At 42.7% G+C, this 20,968-nt stretch overlaps 1 protein-coding gene across 4 annotated transcripts in view; it reads left to right on the forward strand.

Annotated features, from left to right (window-relative positions):
• POU2F3 (POU class 2 homeobox 3) overlaps nt 1-20,968 on the forward strand; it is a 94,165-nt gene that overhangs the window by 22,539 nt on the left and 50,658 nt on the right. The window lies entirely within an intron of this gene.

A 20,968-nucleotide genomic window follows, 5' to 3' on the forward strand; every position in this document is an offset into this window, starting at 1 on the left:
TCCAGTGGTTCCATAGGATCTGGCGGGCTCCCCACAATCTCATACTTGTCCCCTAGGACAAGTTATATTAAATCAGAAAACACCTTTTAAAAAAACTGGCTAGAAAATAAACTTTTATACACTATAACTTCCAGCTGTTTTACACCACAAAACAGGCAGAAAATGCTGGAGAAATTCCCCCATAGCATTACGTAGCTACTTGTACAATATATCTAATGCAATCCTGGGCAGACCTCCTGAATCCTCTTTATCTGATTTATTGGCATTTTTATGTTAGCTCATTGCCATAAATTACATAGGGCATTCTACGTACCACTATGAGAACATTTCATTTTGACGTGACTCAGTAGTCATGCCACTACATGTCCTTTGTTTATATGTTATACAATATCCAACTTCATTAATGGTGACAGGTATTAGAAGAAGAAAACAGAAACTTGTTCGTCTGCACTTACGGCGTAGTTGTGTAATCATATATTTCACACCAGAATGCAACCTTTATTAAAAGTTTCAACAACAAATTTTACGACAGTGAATTTCTGCAATACACTGTGTCAGCTGCAGGAGCGACTGTGCAAGCAACAAGATATTATAATACAGCCTACATTATGCAATATATTACATTAAAGTAATAGTAATGGTTGTATTGATGATTGGTGAAAGCCATGGCTGATGATCACCAGATATTGCCAAGGGAAGCTACAGAAATTTGCACAATTCTCCTGTAGTGGGCCATTGGAAGACGAAGGTAGTATTACATGTGCCCACATGCCTATCCAAACCAATGGGCTACCATGGAATCTAAGTGCTGTAGAATAGGAGCAACAACCTCTTCATTGGAAAATCCCATTAAAAATGAAAATATCAGTGATCAAGTGAAGTTTTTGTAAGTTCTCCAGTTAAACATTACATAACAGTTTTTTCTATGGGCATTTTGGCTAGCCTTGCACGCTATAATATGTGCCAGGAAATGCAACCAATGCACAACCAATTTTTTTTCAAAAGAAATACTGTTTACACCGAGACCTGTGTTGGTTATCTTCCAATATGCTGATATGTGTGATTTCAACTACACACACGTTCTGCCTTGTCAAAAATGCAGGACAATAAGTAGTCCCACTGAATAGGCTAATCGGTGTCCGAAACCACAGCAGAATGCGCACGCATATACATGGCGGTAAATCCAAAATATTCTTGGAATTTTTTCAGCATTTTTCAGAAAAATATCCTATGTGCACATACCCATACAGTACATTTCAAACATTTTGTCACATGTTGTTATTTCCTTGAATTCTGATGTGCCCCTCCAATCCTAGGGAAACAATAAAATAACTCTATTTACAATTGATGCTTCATATATATTATTATCATGTTTTATTGCCAGACTAAGTACACAAGGACTCATGATGGTATCATACCAGGGCTCTTTCTTTATACCCAGTATCCAGTTGGAGCAGAGGGCTGTTTATAGTGGGCAGTTATCTATAGTATATTTCATTAAAGGGATTGATCACTAATTAAATAATTTATTTATCTTTTAGATAAAACAAAATGGAACACTTTTTTTAAAACTGGAAATAGTTAAAGTAAATGTTTCTGTATCTCGAAATTACTGCTACTTGGTGTCCATTTTATTCCATCTACTGATGTATATTAGATCCAGTGTGCAGCACTGGTGATAAGAAGCCACTTGCAGAGTATTGATTCTTACTAGCCGAACTGTGCAAGAGTAACAATTAATAACACATAACTGTTCCCCTTATCCTCCTAAATCATATGCTATTATTTCCTTAATGTTTGTTAAATTGTTTGATACTCAGCAACTTTTACATCCATCCAGGAAATTTGTAAAAATCTTTGAAAAACTCAGGGGGCTGTATAGATGGGTTTCTCTGATATACAGCATATATATATATAGATATATATATATATATTGATATATTTATATATAGATTTATATAAAACAAAAAAATGGAGAGTGTAGACGGCACTGTGCGGCAATAGCTCCGGTGGGTGCACAGCCCTGTAGGAGTTAGACTCAGACTCCTGCTGAATTCCAAGCACGTGTTGCTTGAAAAAGGTTTCATTGAGAAACCTAGCACCCACCACAGCAAGGAAGGGATCACTTCCTTTCTGGAGTGGGTGCATTCGGGTCTGCGTTTGGACCCGAACATTGGCTTCATCAAAGAAGTCCAAACTCTGACCCAAAAAACCTGAAAGTTACACCAACCACAATACACAAATAAATTTAAAAATACCAGAACAAAAAAACATAAAAAAATAAATGCAAATGCCTGAAAAAAATGCCATACGCTGCAAACACATTGAGGTGCTAGAATTTATATTTTATATACATTTCTCGCTGGTTATCATCCATAGATGGACATAGGATGTCCAGGATTTTCAGCTTTATAGATGCGTTTTATAGTACCTTCTTGTGCAGGTCAGTGGTTCACTACCAGTGACCACAGTAAGTTTGATGGCCTGCCACACTGGAACATCATAGGTGGAGTTACTATGTGGAATAAGAATAATAAGAAATAAGAAATTCTAAGAATGATAACAATGAATCAATTGTATACATATTTAGAAGTTTTGTGAACACAGGAAGTTTGCGAACCACTTTATATAGCCAAGATTCAATAACCCCATGTTTACTCCGCACATAACTGTCCACAGGAAAGACAGAACAATAGCACAGTACAGTATTATCTTGTTGTATTCCCATAATTCACTGTGATAAATTCATTTCACTAGAATACTCAGGGAAGTAGTTCCCACTCTGCTAGTCAATAAGATTGTGTGTACTAGTATTAGTAGGAATTTCACCTGAGATTATTTTCAGACATATTCTGATAGGTCATATTGACACATGACATAAACTGCATTAGTTCCAAAAATAAAAGACCCCAGACCATCTACAGATCTCAAAATCCTTTTAAGCAGATATTTCAATAAATATATAGGCCATGAGAAGAAAGGGGATGACCATTGTCCCTCTAAAATTTATATTAATAAATGAAATGATTGGGGTCTCAGCCTTTACCACAACCCCCCCACCTCAAAGATACCCATAACTGTAAAGTATAACTACCACAATTTTGGTAGAATACCTTAATAAAATAGGTGGCCTAAGTAGTTTGGTTAAATCTAATACAAATATTACTCCATCTAGAAACAAACTGGAATCTCTGTCCAATTAAAACTTATAATATGTCTCGGGGACTGAAAACAGTTGATTTGAAACCCATTTTCCTGTGCCGGAGTACACCTTAACTTTAAAGGGGTTATCCAGCGCTACAAAAACATGGCCACTTTTCCCCCTACTGTTGTCTCCAGTTTCGGTGTGGTTCGCAATTAAGTTCCATTTACTTCAATGGAACCGAGTTTCAAAACCCCACCCAAACTGGAGACAACAGTAGGGGGAAAGTGGCCATGTTTTTGTAGCGCTGGATAACCCCTTTAAGGGCTTATGTCTGGTTTAAATAAGATGCATAGGGGCATAGCTAGTGCTAAGTTCAGGAGAAGGGGAAAGATACTGATAAATGCTGGGCTCTGTACCTGTTCTTTACCTGCAATCTGTCCATAAAATTAAGGAGCTGGTTAGTTCTGTCCAGTGCAGTTCTCTCCAGCATTATGTCATGGTATGGCAGAGAAGAGTAGGTGCTGTGATTGACCAGACAAGTAAGTGAAAGAAAGTTCCTGTGTGAGTACTGCTGGCAAACAACCCAGCTCTGGTCCTGAAAGTGGAGAGAATGAAATAGCTGTGCACCACATAGAGGACTATTAGGGACTTGGTGAGAGCCAAAAATCACCTTGTCACCACTCTGAAAGCTTAGTCTAACAAAACCATGTTCCTACAATGTAAGGCTATGTTTACACTACATATTTTTTCGTATATGGTACACGCTCCGGCCGGGATCCCTAGCGGCGCCACAAACAAGTGACATGTCAGTTTTCTGCAGCCGCTATTCATTGAATTGCGGCCACAGAAAACCCTGCCAGTGCACACTGTGGAGCGAGCGGCTGTACGCTCTATTGTGTGCTGTGGGGAGTTCTGATGCGGGCACGCACGGATGCGCCTGCCTCAGAACTCTGCGTCTCGAAAGATCATCCGGCCGGTACTGCAGTGACCTTTTCAGAGACCAGCCGGTCCGGGCGGTCTTTTATTATGTATGAACATGGCCTAAATATAGAAATTGAGAAAGTCTTGTGTTAGAGACGGAACGCGTGGGTTCATTAGACCCCGACATGGACCCCTTCCTATGGTGTCCACTGATTCATCTTGGTTTTCATTTGGCTTACCTTATTTCCTACCATCTTTGCTTTGTGTCCATTAGGTTATAGATTTACATATATTTATATATTCATATTTGTCTATGCATTTTTGGTCCTGTCTTACTTAGTTTGGGCCATTGCAATAAGTTGTAGAAGGGGTCAGTTTATTTGTACATGTCGGTATATCCTGGTACAGCGTTTACAATACATGGTCCTTTGTCTTTTGTGTTTTTAAATGATTTTATTTTGTACGTTTCGCACTTGTAGTTTCATACACCAATAAAGATTTAATTGTTTTCATCTGAGGATACAGTTCATTCATTGTGGATGTGCCCCCCATTTGTGTATGGCATGGCTTTCTTCTTCTTTTTTAATGTTCCTACAATGGGAATGGCCCAGCATTTATCGTGAAAAGGCAGGCGTCTATTGAATATGATGGCAGCAAATAATGATCATGTTCATCATTTGCAGACGTCCTTATTTATAGACGGACACATCTTTTTGATAAAATCCGGTAGTGGGATCATAGCCTAAGGATTCTACTAGACAACGCAATATTTGTTTTCTCCTTTTAATGATAAACAATTACGAGTGCAATTACAATCATTATTAACCCATAGCTGCACCAGGACGTTAGTGAACGTCCTCGTGCCGCTATGGGAGTTCAGAGGGGGGTCACTCGGCGACCCCCTCTGAACTGCCACTATCCCGGGTGCCGCATGTAGCCCGGGATCGCGGCTATTAGCGGGCACGGTCCGATTGCCGTGCCCACTAATTAAGTACTTAGAAGCAGCTGTCAAAGTTGACAGCTGCTTCTAAATACTTGCTCATCTCAATACCTGGTGGTCTAGTGGTCTAGTATGGCCTTATGTACACGAGGAGGGAAAAACGAAAGCGCAAAAATGAAAACTGGCTGTGTCCCCTAAGGGTTAAAATTGTTTGTACACTCTCTACCATAGGTGTCAAACTCCAGGCCCTCCAGCTGTTACAAGACTTTAATTACCATCATACCTGGACAGCCAAAGCTTTAACTGTGGCTGCCTAGGCATGATGGACATTTGAGTTTGACGCCTCTGCTCTATACTATATGAACAAATGAATGATGTGTACATTCACCGAAAGATTAGCAAACAATTGGCGAACGGTTAGTGATGATTTTGAAAGATGCGATCAACCACATACGAACATTAGTTGATTGATTGTCGCTTGCATACACACTGAAATTCGGATGAAATAACAATTTTTTACATGATAACCTTTCTGTGTTATAGGCCCTCAAGGTCCTTTTACACGGAAAGATTTATCTGAAAGGTTATTCATATTCAACATAAACATATTCAATAAAATAAGAAACGTAGCCTTGAGTCAATGATCTAAGGTACCCACTGTCATAATAACAGAATATTCCTTGTGTCTATCATCAAAACTAAGTGAAAAAATATATATATGTTGGACAAAAATGAAACTAAAGAAACACCCCACCACCACCAAGGTTGCAGAATTCCCTTCATTCCCCCTCCCCCAACCTCCATCATTACCATCTCATTACTGAACTCCTACCAATGTTAACATCTAGCCTGCCTGTGCAATATGATAAAAACCTATAAACATTAATTATTGCCGTTAATTAACATTAATGCCGGCAAATACAGGCACATCAACAGAAACATGAAAAAAAAGTTGTGCCTCTATGAAGGTCGAAAGGAAAAAATATATAGGTGTACCATGAAGGCCAACACTGGCTGCGATGTTAAGGGGTTAAAGAGACTCCTTTCTATTAACTCTTTCAATGTGGACAAAGTGGTTCTTATTTGAATTTCAAACACTTGTATGCTCGGTCATAAAAACTTTGAGCCTCATGTATGGAAATATGTCCTTCAGACCAAGCAGCCCTATGGAAATGAGCAGGTTATGCAAATACTGTCAACACAGTTCTCACAGTGAAAGATGGCGCACGCAAAGAAAAACCACAGCGCCGACTCGGATGTGGACGTGCGGGAACATACACAATGGATAGATTCAGTTGTGTTGCATGAGTTTCCCGAAATTTAGTGGACTGTTACGGTCGGTGAATATTTATTACAACCGTCCAGATGAATCCATCATTCATTCAATGACTTTAAAATAAAAACATATAAAAAGTCATCATGACAGGAAACGAAAAACCTATAAAATGCCTATAATTTTAGAAGAATAGGATCCAGTCTGACACGTTACATTGTCTTTATGCAATATGAACTAGAATAAGAATGTGATAAGGATGGCTAGTGTGGAAGTGATGCCCAAACCATCCTTTTTTTTCTATTTCTGAAAACTTCTCATTCCTTTAAGTCTGATATATGAAGCTCCACACACAGCAGGCTTCCCATGTGTCATTGTGTATCTGGGAAATAGAGGACAACAATAAAACACGTTCTGTGATACAGTGCACAGGCGGAGATGCTTTATTTACCTCATTTTCATACTCTACAATGGTGGCTACGTTACACCTCCGGGCTTGTTACGACATGCTGCTATATACTGCTGAAAGAAACATCTATTTGGTATTTGCATCTCCGGGGTTATGTTTCGTAGTGACTCCTAAAGTGCATCAAATTCAAGATAACTAACTTAGCCTAAGGGCCCTATTCCGTGGGACGATTATCGTTCGCATAATCGTTAACGATAAACGATCCGAACGACCGCTATTGCGAAAGACCTGAAATCGTTCACCCATTTACATGAAACGATAATCATTACTTATGATCGTTCTTGCGGTCGTCTTGTCGTCGCTATTGCATTCGTCACTACTTCGTACGACCGAACAACGTATTATTCAATGCGAAAGATTTGCGAACGAGCAACGATAAAAATAGGTCCAGGTCTTATTAAACGATCAACGATTTCTCGTTCGGTTGTTAATCGTTAACTGCTATTCAAACGAACGATTATCGTTTAGATTCGAACGATTTAACGATAATCTGAACGATAATCGGCCTGTAGAATAGGGCCCTAAGTTATTTCTCAGAAGGCAGAAGTAGAACTAGGATTGGCATGGCGTACAGGTTACATGCATTAGTTTTCTTACACAGAGGAGGATTCATGAACAAAAGTCAGAGTGATATTTGTTACATTTATAAGAGCCCTTCTATTTTTTTTTGGGCATAAACCTGATTTCAACACACCTCACACACTGACAGGTCTTACTAGAAGTAATAATCATAAATTTTAATGGTGCGTTCACACCTACAGGATCTGCAGCTGATTTTCTGCAGCAGATTTCATTTAAATAACTGAACACAGCATCAAATCTGCTGCAGATCCTGTAGGTGTGAACGCACCCTAAGGGAGATTTATCAAACATGGTGTAAAGTGAAACTGGCTCAGTTGCCCCTAGCAACCAATCAGATTCCACCTTTCATTCCTCACTTATTTTTTGGAAAATGAAAGGTGGAATCTGATTGGTTGCTAGGGGCAACTGAGCCAGTTTCACTTTACACCATGTTTGATAAATCTCCCCCCTTGTGTCTCAGCAGTGTGAACCCTTCAATTCACACTCCATTATTTTAAATATTTTGTTATTTTGTTCTGAATGTATTACAGTCTCTGATTGTAGTAATTTGTTGTTGTTACACGACTTAACCCCTTCGCGTCAGTAACATGTATATATACGTTCCTACTGCACATACCCCGTGCAGTGGGAATGTATATATACTATCCTGACACTGACAGGGTTATTGATGTGAGCGGGAGCGCTGCAGAGAAAGTGATCCCACTCACATCAATTTCCAGGGCCGCAGGTAATGAGAGTCAGCTGTGATCCCGCAGCCGACTCACATTAACCCCTTAAATGCTGCTATCTACAGCGATTGCAGCGTTTAAGGTGCTCAGTGACAGATAAAGCATCTGTCAATGAGTGATCGGGACTACCGCAGCCATGCTGCGGGGGTCCCGATCGCATGTGTTGACAGGCTGGGGTAAGCTCCTTACCTCCGTCCTGTTGGATCGTTGATCTATGTGTAGAGCCTTCTCTCAGACAGGCTCTATACATAGATCGCCAATAACACTGATCTATGCTCTGCTATGGCATAGCATAGATCAGTATATGCAATCTAATGATTGCATGTTTTACTGTGTTAAAAGTGTTAAAAAAAGTGTAATAAAAAAGTTTTAAAAGTATTAAAAAAAACCTTATAAACCCCCTCCTAATCTCCTAATAAAAGTTTAAAATACCCCCTTGTCCATTATAAAAATATAAATATAAATAAATAAACATATTACATATCGTAGCGTGCGGAATTGTCCGATCTGTTAATATATAACATTCTTGATCCTGCACGGTGAACGATGTGAACGGAAACAAAAAAAAAGCGCACCAGGATTGGTGATTTTATTAAATTATATATCACAAAAAAATTCATAAAGAGCAAGCAAAATTTTTCTGCTATACCAATATGATATTAATAAAAACTAGAGATCATGGCGCAAAAACTGACACCCCAATCAGTCCTGTAGGTAGAAAAATAAAAGCGCTATGGCTCTTAGAAGGCGGGGAGGAAAACTGCATTAATCTGACCCAGACTTTTGTGCATCAAAGGGCTCTGTCTACTTTAACTTTCATTTCTTAACAAAGTAGCAAGCTTGAGGCACAGCTATGCCAAAGATCTGGGACTTTCTGCCGCTGAACGGCAGAAAGTAGTCACTACTGCACCGATGGGACCACTAATAACTACTTTCTGCCCGGATGCTGCTTGTAGCCCAGGACCGCAGGTATTAGCGGGCACGGTCCGATCGCCGTGCCCGCTAATATAGTAATCGGATGCAGCTGTCAAAGTTGACCGCTGCATCCGATTACCGTTTGCAGCGTCATCCCTGGTGTCTAGTGGGGAGATCGCTCCTCCGGGACGTTGTCCCAGAGGAGCGATCTCCATTTCTGAAGCTGGCCGGGGACTGCTCCAAGATGGCGCTGCTCCAAGATCTATGCTGCAGAGATCTCTATGAGAGATCAAAGCACTTATACTAGAAGTCCCCCAGGGGGGCTTCTAGTATAAGTGTAAAAGTAAAAAAAAAGTATTGTTATTAATAAAAAGCCCCCTCCCCTAATAAAAGTCAGAATCACCCCCCTTTTCCCAGGCTATAAATAAAAGTAAATAAACAAACATGTTTGGTATCGCCACATGCGTAATCGCCAGAACTATTAATCAATCACATTCCTGATCTCGTACGGTAAACGGCGTAAGCGCAGAAAAATGTTAATAAAAAGCAATCAAAAAGTCGTATATGCGCAATCAAGGTACTGATAGAAAGAACATATCATGGCGCAAAAAATTACACCTGACACAGCCCCATAGACCAAAGGATAAAAGCGCTATAAGCCTGGGAATGGAGCGATTTTAAGGAACGTATATTTGTAAACAATGGTTTTAAGTTTTTACAGGCCATCAGATACAAGAAAAGTTATACATGTTATATATCGTTTTAATCGTAACGACTTGTGGAACATATATAACAAGTCAGTTTTACCCCAGGGTGAACGGCGTAAAAACACATATCCACTAAAAACACAAAATGTGGTTTTTTTTTCAATTTCACCACACATTAAATTTTTTCCTGCTTTTGCAGTGTACTTTATGCAAAATTCAGCCTGTCATTGCAAAGTACAATTAGTGGCGCAAAAAATAAGGGCTCATGTGGGTTTCTAGGTGAAAAAATGCAACTGCTATGGCCTTTTATGCACAAGGAGGAAAAAACGAAAACGCAAAAATCAAAATTGCCCCAGTCCTTAAGGGGTTAAAGTACATTCGCTTTAACTTGCATGTATCTAAGATAAATGAAAGGCTGGAGATATCTGTATTCTGCATTGCCATACAAAGATGGTCACTATTTACTATCAGTTTCTGTCCCCAGAGGAGCTCACACTTTATTTCACTCGATATTTCCCACTTACACAATAGTTTGTAACAAAAGCTGGCATACTTGCATACATACCGATATTTGTAGCATAAAACATGAGTCAGGAGAGCTTATATATGAAAAGCCTCTAGTGCCATCTTAAGTTTGGTCAGCTTAAAGTGACTCTGTACCCACAATCTTATTCCCCCAAACCACTTGTACCTTCGGATAGCTGCTTTTAATCCAAGATCTGTCCTGGGGTCCGTTCGGCAGGGGATGCAATTAATGTCATAAAAACAACTTTTAATCCTGCAGCGCTGTGTCTAACGGCCGGGGCTTACATTTGTATATGCATTAGGCTGGCACACCCTCTCTGTCCTTCCTCCCCACCCTCTTCAGCATTAGGAATATTCCAGGCAGATTGCTTCCTATTCCCCACCTGTGTTTATAATGAACATGGGCTGGATCGTTAATACACCTGTGCAAAGCTAATGATGAGGAGGGTGGGGAGGAAGGACGGAGAGGTGGTGCCAGCCTAATGCATATACAAATGTAAGCCCAGGCCATTAGACACAGCACTGCAGGATTAAAGGTTGTTTTTAGGACAATAACTGCATCCCCTGCCGAACGGACCGCAGGACAGATCTTGAATTAAAAGCAGCAGATTTTGGGTTCAGAGTCGCTTTAACATAGAAGCCCAGAAAGCAGGCAAAATCCTTCCTTTACAGTTCAGTGCTGAAGCATTTACTGTATGGAATACCCAGGACTTTGTTGCAGTAGACATAAAGGGAGATTTAGGAAGGCTGTGGCCGGGACGTAACCCCTTCTTCCTGGTCTATGCCTCCCATATCCCTCGCTCGCTAGATGGGGGTGGGATTGCAGCATAATGATTTTCACCTGCTCGCAAGCGTAAGTCATGATACAGATCTACCTTGCTGGTGCGAGCCTGACTGGGTTTACTAAGAAGCATACGCCTCTTACTAAATCTGGCTGTGAAAAAGTGTGCAAAGCTTTATTTATCTTAAATAAAAATAATCATAAATGCCCACCATAGAGTGAAATAGAGATGAGTCGAGCACAATCAGGTTTGCCTGAACCTGAGCTTACAGCATTTGATTGCTGGTGGCTAAAAAAGTTGGATGCAGCCCAATGGAGTCTTGGAAAACATGGATACAGCATATGGCAGTATTCATGGTTTCCAGGCAGCCTATGGGCTTCATCCAACTTCTTTAAACACCGGTAATTGGGTTAGAATAAATCCGAGAATGTTTGAGGTTTTCTCATCTGTACAGTTGAGACCTTGACATCACAGCCACTTAATTATAAGAGATGTATTGGAAGCCTTTCTTGCAGTATTTTATACTTTACTTTCATTTGGCAACACTTGTCACTGGGCTGTAAAGTGCTCACCTGTGTACTTTACAGCCTTATCTCCACTCGCTGTCTATTTTAATGCAATCTCTTGTTTCTTGTTATCAGTTGTTTCAGACTCTAGCGTTCAATGGGATTTCTGACAGAAAATACAGAAAATATAGTTCTGACCTGTATGTAACATTTATATACTCACTGATGGTAGTGTTGTGATATACACTATTACGACTGTCCAACTGGAGCATTAAAGGAGAAGTCTAGCAAAAAAAAAAATTGCCCCCTGTATTGTATTGCCCCCAAAACTTATACAAATCAACAATATACACTTATTATGGGAAATGCACTTAAAGTGCTTTTTTCCCTGCACTTATTACTGCATCAAGGCTTCACTTTCTGGATAACATGGTGATGTCACGACCTGACTCCCAGAGCTGTGCGGGCTGTGGCTGCTGGAGAGGATGATGGTAGAGGAATGCTCAGTGTCTCTCCAGTGTCCTTTGTTACTCAGTGTCCCCCTGCCATCATCCTCTCCAGCAGCCACAGCTCTGGGAGTAGGGTCGTGACATCACCATTTTATCCAGGAAGTGACATCACCATTTTATCCAGGAAATGAAGCCTTGATGCTTTAGTAAGTGCAGGGAGAAAAACAATTATGCGCATTTCTCGTAAGTGCATAATGGTGATTTGTATAACATTTGGGGGGGGCAGTACAATACTTTAATAACAAATTTTGCCTGAATTCTCCTTTAACAATTTTTACACATTTGATAATGTCTGTTCTGACTTGCTCTTTACATTAATATTTGCATACTTACATAGGCTATGTTCCCATAATGTCTCCTTTTGGCCATTTAGCGGCTGTTTCTTTTTACTTCTGTCATTTTGGCGACAAAAAGAGTTCATTTTATGGAAATTATGCCTCTAAAGCAGCCTTGTTTTGGCGCCAAAATGACAGCCATAAAAAAATGCTGTAGGAGCAAAGCCTTACTAATACTAGCAATTTTGAAACATTTAGCTGTCAGGATAGGGACAGGGAGACACAAGGACAGGTGACCCCTGAAGCTGGCACCCGCCCCACTGGCCCTACCTGCTTGCCCCAGATGCCCTAGGTGGCAAACGGACAACTGGACGGCAGTCCCTGTACTGCTAGGGTGCAACACGAAACAAAACAAGACAGACACACACAACAAGAGCGAGGTGAGAATTCCGGGTCAGCAACAGTCTAGCGGCGAGGTACAAAAACGTGTCCAAGGGATAGTCAAAATAGAAGCCAAAAGGTCAGGTACACAGGAGTATCTAAGTCAGGGAAAACGTACTAGGCTCTATCGCAGCCAAGATACTGAGACAGGGGATTATACTTATGGAACCTGTAGTCCCAGCCCCCAAGGCGTGATTGGGGCTGAGGCTCCAGGTCCTGCCCAGATACTGACAGCTGACTAGTGAGTCAGCTTTCAGTCATTGATTAGTGAACTTACTACACCTATGCTGATCTGTCAGGGAGTGAATACTGGCCACTACTACAACATGAATAGCAGAGCAGAGCAAAACCTGCCACTGACTGAGATCAGAACCCCTGCAGCATGACTGCACATGTCCCAATCACATTCCCTACCAGGCGGGGGTATAATAGCTACCTCCGTCCTGTCTGATCGGTGATCTTACTATAGAGTTTGCCAATGTAAAAAACAACCAAAAATGCGCCCTAAATAAATTGTCCTATACGCAAGAATATGCAAATCAACAAAAAAAGGAATCTAGCCAAGAGATCTCAAAAAGAATTGCTGGACACTAAATAATATAACACAATAATTCTTTATTAAATCATGATTTAAAAAAACACATTAAAAAAGAGACAAAGAAATAGTATCCAACACATGATGTGGTGAGGGGACAAGGGAAATCAATCACAGAGTAGTATATTGCACATGTTCCCAATACATATATATATATGCATATAGTAATATATGTGCAGATCGACGATAATACTGATCAGTGCTAAACAATGGCATAGCATTAATCAGCATATGCAATCTAAGAAAGGAATAAAAAAAATTTTAAAACAAATAAAAATACATAAAATAATATTAAAAAAGTAAACATAATATACATCGTAGCAAGCAAAATAGTCTGATCTATTTAAGTTTAAAAATATTGCTCTTGCACAGTTCCCAAACAGCGTAAAGGAAAATAGGGAGAGGGAAAAAACACCAAGATTGCTGACTTTTTAAAATTATATATATATATATATGCAATAAAAAAATAATCTTTTACACCAATATGATACTAATAAAAACTAGAGATCATGGAGCAACCAGCCCTGTAGGTAAAAAAATAAAAGTGCTATGGCTCTTAGAAGGCGGAGAGGAACATTGCTTTAATGTTACCTGGACATCTGTGCATCAATGACCTTTGGTCATGAAGGGGTTAAAGGGGTTGTCCGGCGATAAAAAATTATTCACAGAATAACACACATTACAAAGTTATACAACTTTGTAATGTATGTTATGTCTGTGAATGGCCCCCTTCCCCGTGTCCCACCACCCCCACCCGTGTACCCGGAAGTGTGGTGCGCTATACATTACCTGTCACGTGCCGACCACGGTCTCCGATCCTCAGCAGTGACGTCTTCTTCGGGAGGCCAGCGGATCTTCCCGAGTGCCGGCCGCCCTCTGCAGCGTCATCCGAAGCTCAGCCGCGATTGGCTGAGCATAACTGTGCTCAGCCAATCGCGGCTGAGCAGCTGATGACGTGGCCGCGTCATCAGCCGCTCAGCCGCGATTGGCTGAGCACAGTTATGCTCAGCCAATCGCGGCTGAGCTTCGGATGACGCTGCAGAGGGCGTCCGGCACTCGGGAAGATCCGCCGGCCTCCCGAAGAAGACGTCACTGCTGACGATCGGAGACCGTGGACGACACGAGATGCGGTGAGTATAATGCACCACACTTCCGGGTCTAGCGTGGGTGGGGGGAAACACGGGGAAGGGGGCCATTCACAGACATAACATACATTACAAAGTTGTATAACTTTGTAATGTGTGTTATTCTGTGAATAATTTTTTATCGCCGGACAACCCCTTTAGGGTGCGTTCACACCTACAGGATCTGCAGCAGATCTGCAGCAGATTTGATGCTGTGTTCAGTTATTTAAATGAAATCTGCTGCAGAAAATCAGCTGCAGATCCTGTAGGTGTGAACGCACCATTAAGGTTTGTTTATATGTTCTTCAGCAACTTCATACATGACCCTATAATATCACCATTCCTCCACCGAATATGAGTATCTCATAATCTCCAGGGCCATGGATACCATGGTTGGCTAGAATAGTTGTATAAGATTACAGAAATCTAGATTATTGTAAATGCGTAAAAATTGTAGAATTCCTTTTTTCAAAGCGGTGAAGCCGGTTCCCGCGCACTGCGCTGGCCTATTACCGAGCACCAGCCTGGGCTGAAACTCCCGCCCCACAATGACCCATTGAGCCGTTTTATGTCTTATGTATGCACTGGAGTCACCTGTCACTGTCTCCTGTGTGTGAAGATAAGGAGGGCACTGCAGGAAAGTAATCTGTACAGAAGAGGAACTCACATCTTACTTTTAGGCTTAGTGGTCAGAATAAAAACTGCAAGATATTAGGATTAGGATTATTTTATAATATAGATAGTAAAATAAAAAACAATGCCAAAACTTAAAAAAAAATATATGTTTACCATAACTACTTGATGCTCTGAGTACGTATTTCTTCTAAATCCACCTTTCCCCCCTCCAGTTTTATTAGTACATGCTTGGATTAAGGAGGAGCTACTCAGCCCATCACCATTAGGCTATGTTCACACAGCATTTTTTCAGCTCCATTTAAAATAATAAATAAAAAAATAAAAATTTTGAGTCTAAAATAACGGAAGTCATTTAGCAGCCTGGCCTCCCTGGCTATGTCTGCTGTTTGCAGAAGACGTCCGAAAATAATGATCATGTTCATTATTTTGACGACCACGGTAAAAACGTCCGTCATTCAATGCATTGTGTGCACTGGACGTCTGTCTTCCCATTGACTTTAATGCAGTGCATTGCAGACAGTTAAATCGTGGCAAAAACTGACTTTTTTTAAATATTAAAATCGGCAGCCTTTTCTTTATTTTTGACGTTGTGTGAACGTCTTTGGTGATCCCCCTCTTCAACCAGTCATTTGGGTCCTGGTGGTGTTATTTGCCGATTGCCCTCTCTTCCTTGTAAGAGTGTTCACACACTGTTGAAATTGAGTGGACAGCCGTCATTGCCAAATAATTGCAGTTGTTTTGAAATAACAGACATTATTTGCCATTAAATTACGGTCATCCACTCAATTTCAACATTGTGTGAAGATAGCCTTTCTGTGTTTTCAATCCACTCCTGGTTTTGGTTACAAAATGCTGACCAAAATACTGAGCAAAAATACTGTGTGGGAACATAGCCTTATAATGTTTTATAAAGCGCCAACATATTCCGTTACACTTTGCAATTCTGAGTGTATATATATAGACAAAACCAGACATTACATAGATGCATATGTACACATGAAGAGTTCATCTACTATTTTTTTTTTTACATAGACCTTCCATCATTAGCTGTAGCTGTTGCTATTATCCAACAGTTGGGATGTGTATTGGAATACGTTGTTTTTGGGTCTCGGCAGTCATTATTTTTTGTCCTTAAAGTGTCACTGTCGTGAAATTTTTTTTTGCAGGAATCAATAGTCCAGGCGATTTTAAGAAACTTTGTAATTGGGTTTATTATCTGAAAAATGCATTTTTATCATGAAAAAGCAGTTTGAAGCTCTCCCCCCTGTCTTCATTGTTCTCCTATGGAGAGAGCTAAAGAAAAGACCAAAACAGGACAACAAAGAGTTAGGGTGCGTTCACACCTACAGGATCCGCAGCAGATCTGCTGCGGATCCGCAGCAGAAAATCAGCTGCGGATCCTGTAGGTGTGAACGCACCGTTAATCTACAAATCCCTCACCCGTTATCTCTTCTGACCATCACCACTGACCTGTATGAGCTCAGATTACAGCTGTCACCCAGCTCCGTGCCTGTAATCCTCTGTTATCTGCTTTCTGCTGCCGGCTAACTCCCTCCTTCCTCCTCCCCCCTCCCCTCTCCCTAGAGCAGACAGGGTACGACTCCTGCAACAAGTCACAATTTTCAGATTTTTTGGAGTGGAGGAAAAAGAGGAAGGAGGGGGGGGGGGCTGGGAAAAGGCTTTTTACATGCAGATAATGGCAGATTTGGCTAATAAACCCAATTACAAAGTTTCTTAAAATCGCCTGGACTATTGATTTCTGCAAAAAAAAAAAAAAAAAAACGACAGTGACTCTTTAAGGCTTCTAAGCAGGGGCGCCGCAATCATGAGGCGACCTGAATCGTCTGCCTCAGGCGGCGCCACTAGCTGTCACCATGGGGGCGGCATTCAGTGGCAGATTATAATATGAGCGGTTCGGCGGCCGCCCACATTATAATCCGCCACTGACTATACCATGTACTGGAGCCCCCCCGCCCCCGGGCAGTATCTGTAATGAGATGCTGTGAGCGGGGGGGACTGTATTCATAAGCGCCGCGCTGTAATCAATCAGCCGCGCCGTGCTGATACTACAGTGCGGCGCTTATGAATACAGTCCCCCCCGCTCACAGCATCTCATTACAGATACTGCCCGGGGGCGGGGGGGCTCCAGTACATGCATTCCACGTCCGTGATCCGTCAGGATCACGGAACGTGGGAATGCAGCCTTTAGTCCCCCGGGTGATGCGCGGCTGCCGGAGGTGTCCCATCCTGTCCCCGGCAGCGCGCGCATCAGAGAGCTCCCCGTGCGCCGGAAGTCACAGCCACAGGCGCACGGGGAGCTCTCTGATGCGCGCGCTGCCGGGGACAGGACGGGACACCCCGGGCAGCCGCGCATCACCCGGGACAAGACCAGAGAGGCTCGACGGGGGAACGGAGGGCAGGTGAGTTGTGTGCTGTTTTTTGTTTTATCTGCTGTGCAGGGGGGGGGGGGGGGAGAGGGGGACCATCTATAAGGGAGGGGGGAAAGAGGGGGCTGATCTATAAGGGAGGGGGGAAAGAGGGGGACCATCTATAAGGGAGGGGGGAAAGAGGGGGACCATCTATAAGGGAGGGGGGAAAGAGGGGGACGATCTATAAGGGGAAACCATCTATAAGGGAGGGGGAGAGGGAAGAGGGGGACTATCTATAGGGGGGAGAAGGGGACCATCTATAAGGGAGGGGGGAAAGAGGGGGACGATCTATAAGGGAGGGGGGAAAGAGGGGGACCATCTATAAGGGAGGGGGGAAAGAGGGGGACCATCTATAAGGGAGGGGGGAAAGAGGGGGACGATCTATAAGGGGAAACCATCTATAAGGGAGGGGGAGAGGGAAGAGGGGGACTATCTATAGGGGGGAGAAGGGGACCATCTATAAGGGGGGGGGACGATCTATAAGGGAGGGGGAGAGGGAAGAGGGGGACTATCTATAGGGGGGGGAAGGGGACCATCTATAAGGGAGGGGGGAAAGAGGGGGACCATCTATAAGGGAGGGGGACGATCTATAAGGGGGGGGGACCATCTATAAGGGAGAGGGAAGAGGGGGACCATCTATAAGGGAGGGGGGAAAGAGGGGGACCATCTATAAGGGAGGGGGACGATCTATAAGGGGGGGGACCATCTATAAGGGAGAGGGAAGAGGGGGACCATCTATAGGGGGGGGGAAGGGGACCATCTATAAGGGAGGGGGGAAAGAGGGGGACCATCTATAAGGGGGGGGGGCATCTATAAGGGGGGGCCATCTATAAGGGGGGGGCCATCTATAAGGGAGGGGGAGAGGGAAGAGGGGGACTATCTATAGGGGGGGGAAGGGGACCATCTATAAGGGAGGGGGGAAAGAGGGGGACCATCTATAAGGGAGGGGGACGATCTATAAGGGGGGGGGACCATCTATAAGGGAGGGGGAGAGGGAAGAGGGGGACCATCTATAGGGGGGGGGGAAGGGGACCATCTATAAGGGAGGGGGGAAAGAGGGGGACCATCTATAAGGGAGGGGGGAAAGAGGGGGACCATCTATAAGGGGGGGCCATCTATAAGGGAGGGGGGAAAGAGGGGGACCATCTATAAGGGGGGGACCATCTATAAGGGAGGGGGACCGTCTATAAGGGGGGGGAAGAGGGGGACCATGTATAAGGGGGGGAGGGTGACCATCTATAAGGGAGGGGGAGAGGGAAGAGGGGGACCATCTATAAGGGAGGGGGGAGAGGGGGACCATGTATAAGGGGGGGAGGGGGACCATCTATAAGGGGGGAAGAGGGGGACCATCTCCTAAAAGATCAGCACCCTCCTCTCCTGACATCCTCTGTGCTGCTGGGACTTCTCCTATAGGATTAGCACCCTCCTCTCCTGACATCCTCTGTGCTGCTGGGACCTCTCCTATAGGATTAGCACCCTCATCTCCTGACATCCTCTGTGCTGCTGGGACCTCTCCTATAGGATTAGCCCCCTCCTCTCCTGACATCCTCTGTGCTGCTGGGACCTCTCCTATAAAGTCAGCCCCCTCCTCTCCTGACATCCTCTGTGCAGCAAGGGACCAAACATTATGTTTATTGGGGACAGCAGTGGGGGGGGCAGTAGTGGATTATAATGTGGGCGGATTGACCGGGGGGGGGGGGGGGGGGCGTCATTCTATAGTTCGCCTCGGGCAGCAGAGAGGCTAGAATCACCCCTGCTTCTAAGGTAGACAAAACCTGAGCATCACTGCAGCAGACATAGCTAAAGATGCAGGGCTGTATCTCTCTTTTACAGACAATGGCACTGTCTGAAAAAAAGTTCTATCATGAAACAATGTGAACGGAAGAGAGATGGGTACAAAGAGAATACTGACCTCAGGTGCAGTGACTTTGCTCTTGTTTGCACAGTTGCTAAAGAATGAGTGGGCAGACAATGATATAGAAAGGGCACATGCTTGTACATAGTATTAAGGGTGCACTGGGCAGACCTTCCTGTATAATATACTGTATGTATTATGGTCAATATATTGCATTAAATTACTATTAAGGGTTCTAAGTTCCTAGTCAATGTTTTCTTTTCCTTATAGAATATATAAGGAATACTGGAGAATACTTGGGCTTGTTTCTTGCTGCATTTAGAGACTCATATGCTTAAGAAATCTCCTCACTTTAAACAGATCTATAGGCCCATATTCAGTGGATGGAATCAAAAACTATGCTCTTTTTACTTCCATTCAGCCAGCATATTTGGGGTTGCCATTTTTGTTGAATGGAACAGTGCAGCAGAATGCTTGCAGGTTCCATTGTGTGGTTCAGTGTTACACCCTGTGATCAGTGTATAGAGTCCATTTCTCATATAACAAAATTGTCTTAGAGTCTATTTTTTTATTAGTCACTTGCTTCCTTAATACAAAACTGAGCAAGTGTTCAAACAATTTCCACTTCTTACACTTTTGGCAATGTAAAGTCAGTGTAACTTCTTTGCACAGCTGGCTGTCCCGCTGCTAATGTAATTGATCTTACAATACACTTCTCCTATCTTTTCTCTTTGCTTTTCACACAGCTGTGTTTAAATCCCTTGCAGATTAAGGCTATGTTCACACAACGTGAACACCCGGCCGTTCAGTCACTGTGTGAACTGACAGGTCTTTCTGCATCCGGAATTCACTGAATTCCGGCTGCAGAAAACTGACATGTCAGTTTTTCCGGTGTCGCATGGGCTCCTGGCCGGAGCGTGTACGATGTGTGTACGCTCCATCCGGGATCCCATTGAACATAAGGCTATGTTCCACCCCTCAAAACTACGGCTGTAGTTCTGCAGTGAGAACTACGGCCGTAGTTTTACGTAGTGTGAACATAGCCTAAAGCTATGTCCACAGGCTGCAAAATAACGTCCGCCATTTTAATTTAAAATAACGCCCATAGTTTTCCTTCTTCATTGATTTCTATTGAAGTCTATGGAAACAACGTCTGTTGGCTCATACAATATAAAAAAATAACAACTGTTCTTGGCGGACATCAAATTAATGTTGGTGTCATTAATTTGCATCCTTTATTGAGCAAACAGTGGCTGTTAGTAACATTGTTTACTTTTTTTTTTCTCACCGTCCTTTCACCGTAATTTCCAGTATATTCAATGGGACTTCAAATTAGCCACACCCAAAAGGGTGTGAAAAGATAGCACTGGCGAATCTAAAGTTGAGAAATGTACCAGCGTCCGTCACTGCAATGACAGCCGCCAAAGTATATTTATTAGTATGATCATTATTTATGATTATTTACGATAATGGCCATTATTTTACCTACAAAGACATTGTAGGAATATAGCCTTAGGATAGAATCATCAGCAGATTTCTGATTCAGTGCACTGATTGTATGACCGCTGGGAGGCCCCAAAGCAAGCAGGAGCCTGGAGCAGGTGATGTATG

Source organism: Dendropsophus ebraccatus, chromosome 12, assembly GCF_027789765.1.
Source record: "Dendropsophus ebraccatus isolate aDenEbr1 chromosome 12, aDenEbr1.pat, whole genome shotgun sequence".
Taxonomy (NCBI): domain Eukaryota; kingdom Metazoa; phylum Chordata; class Amphibia; order Anura; family Hylidae; genus Dendropsophus; species Dendropsophus ebraccatus.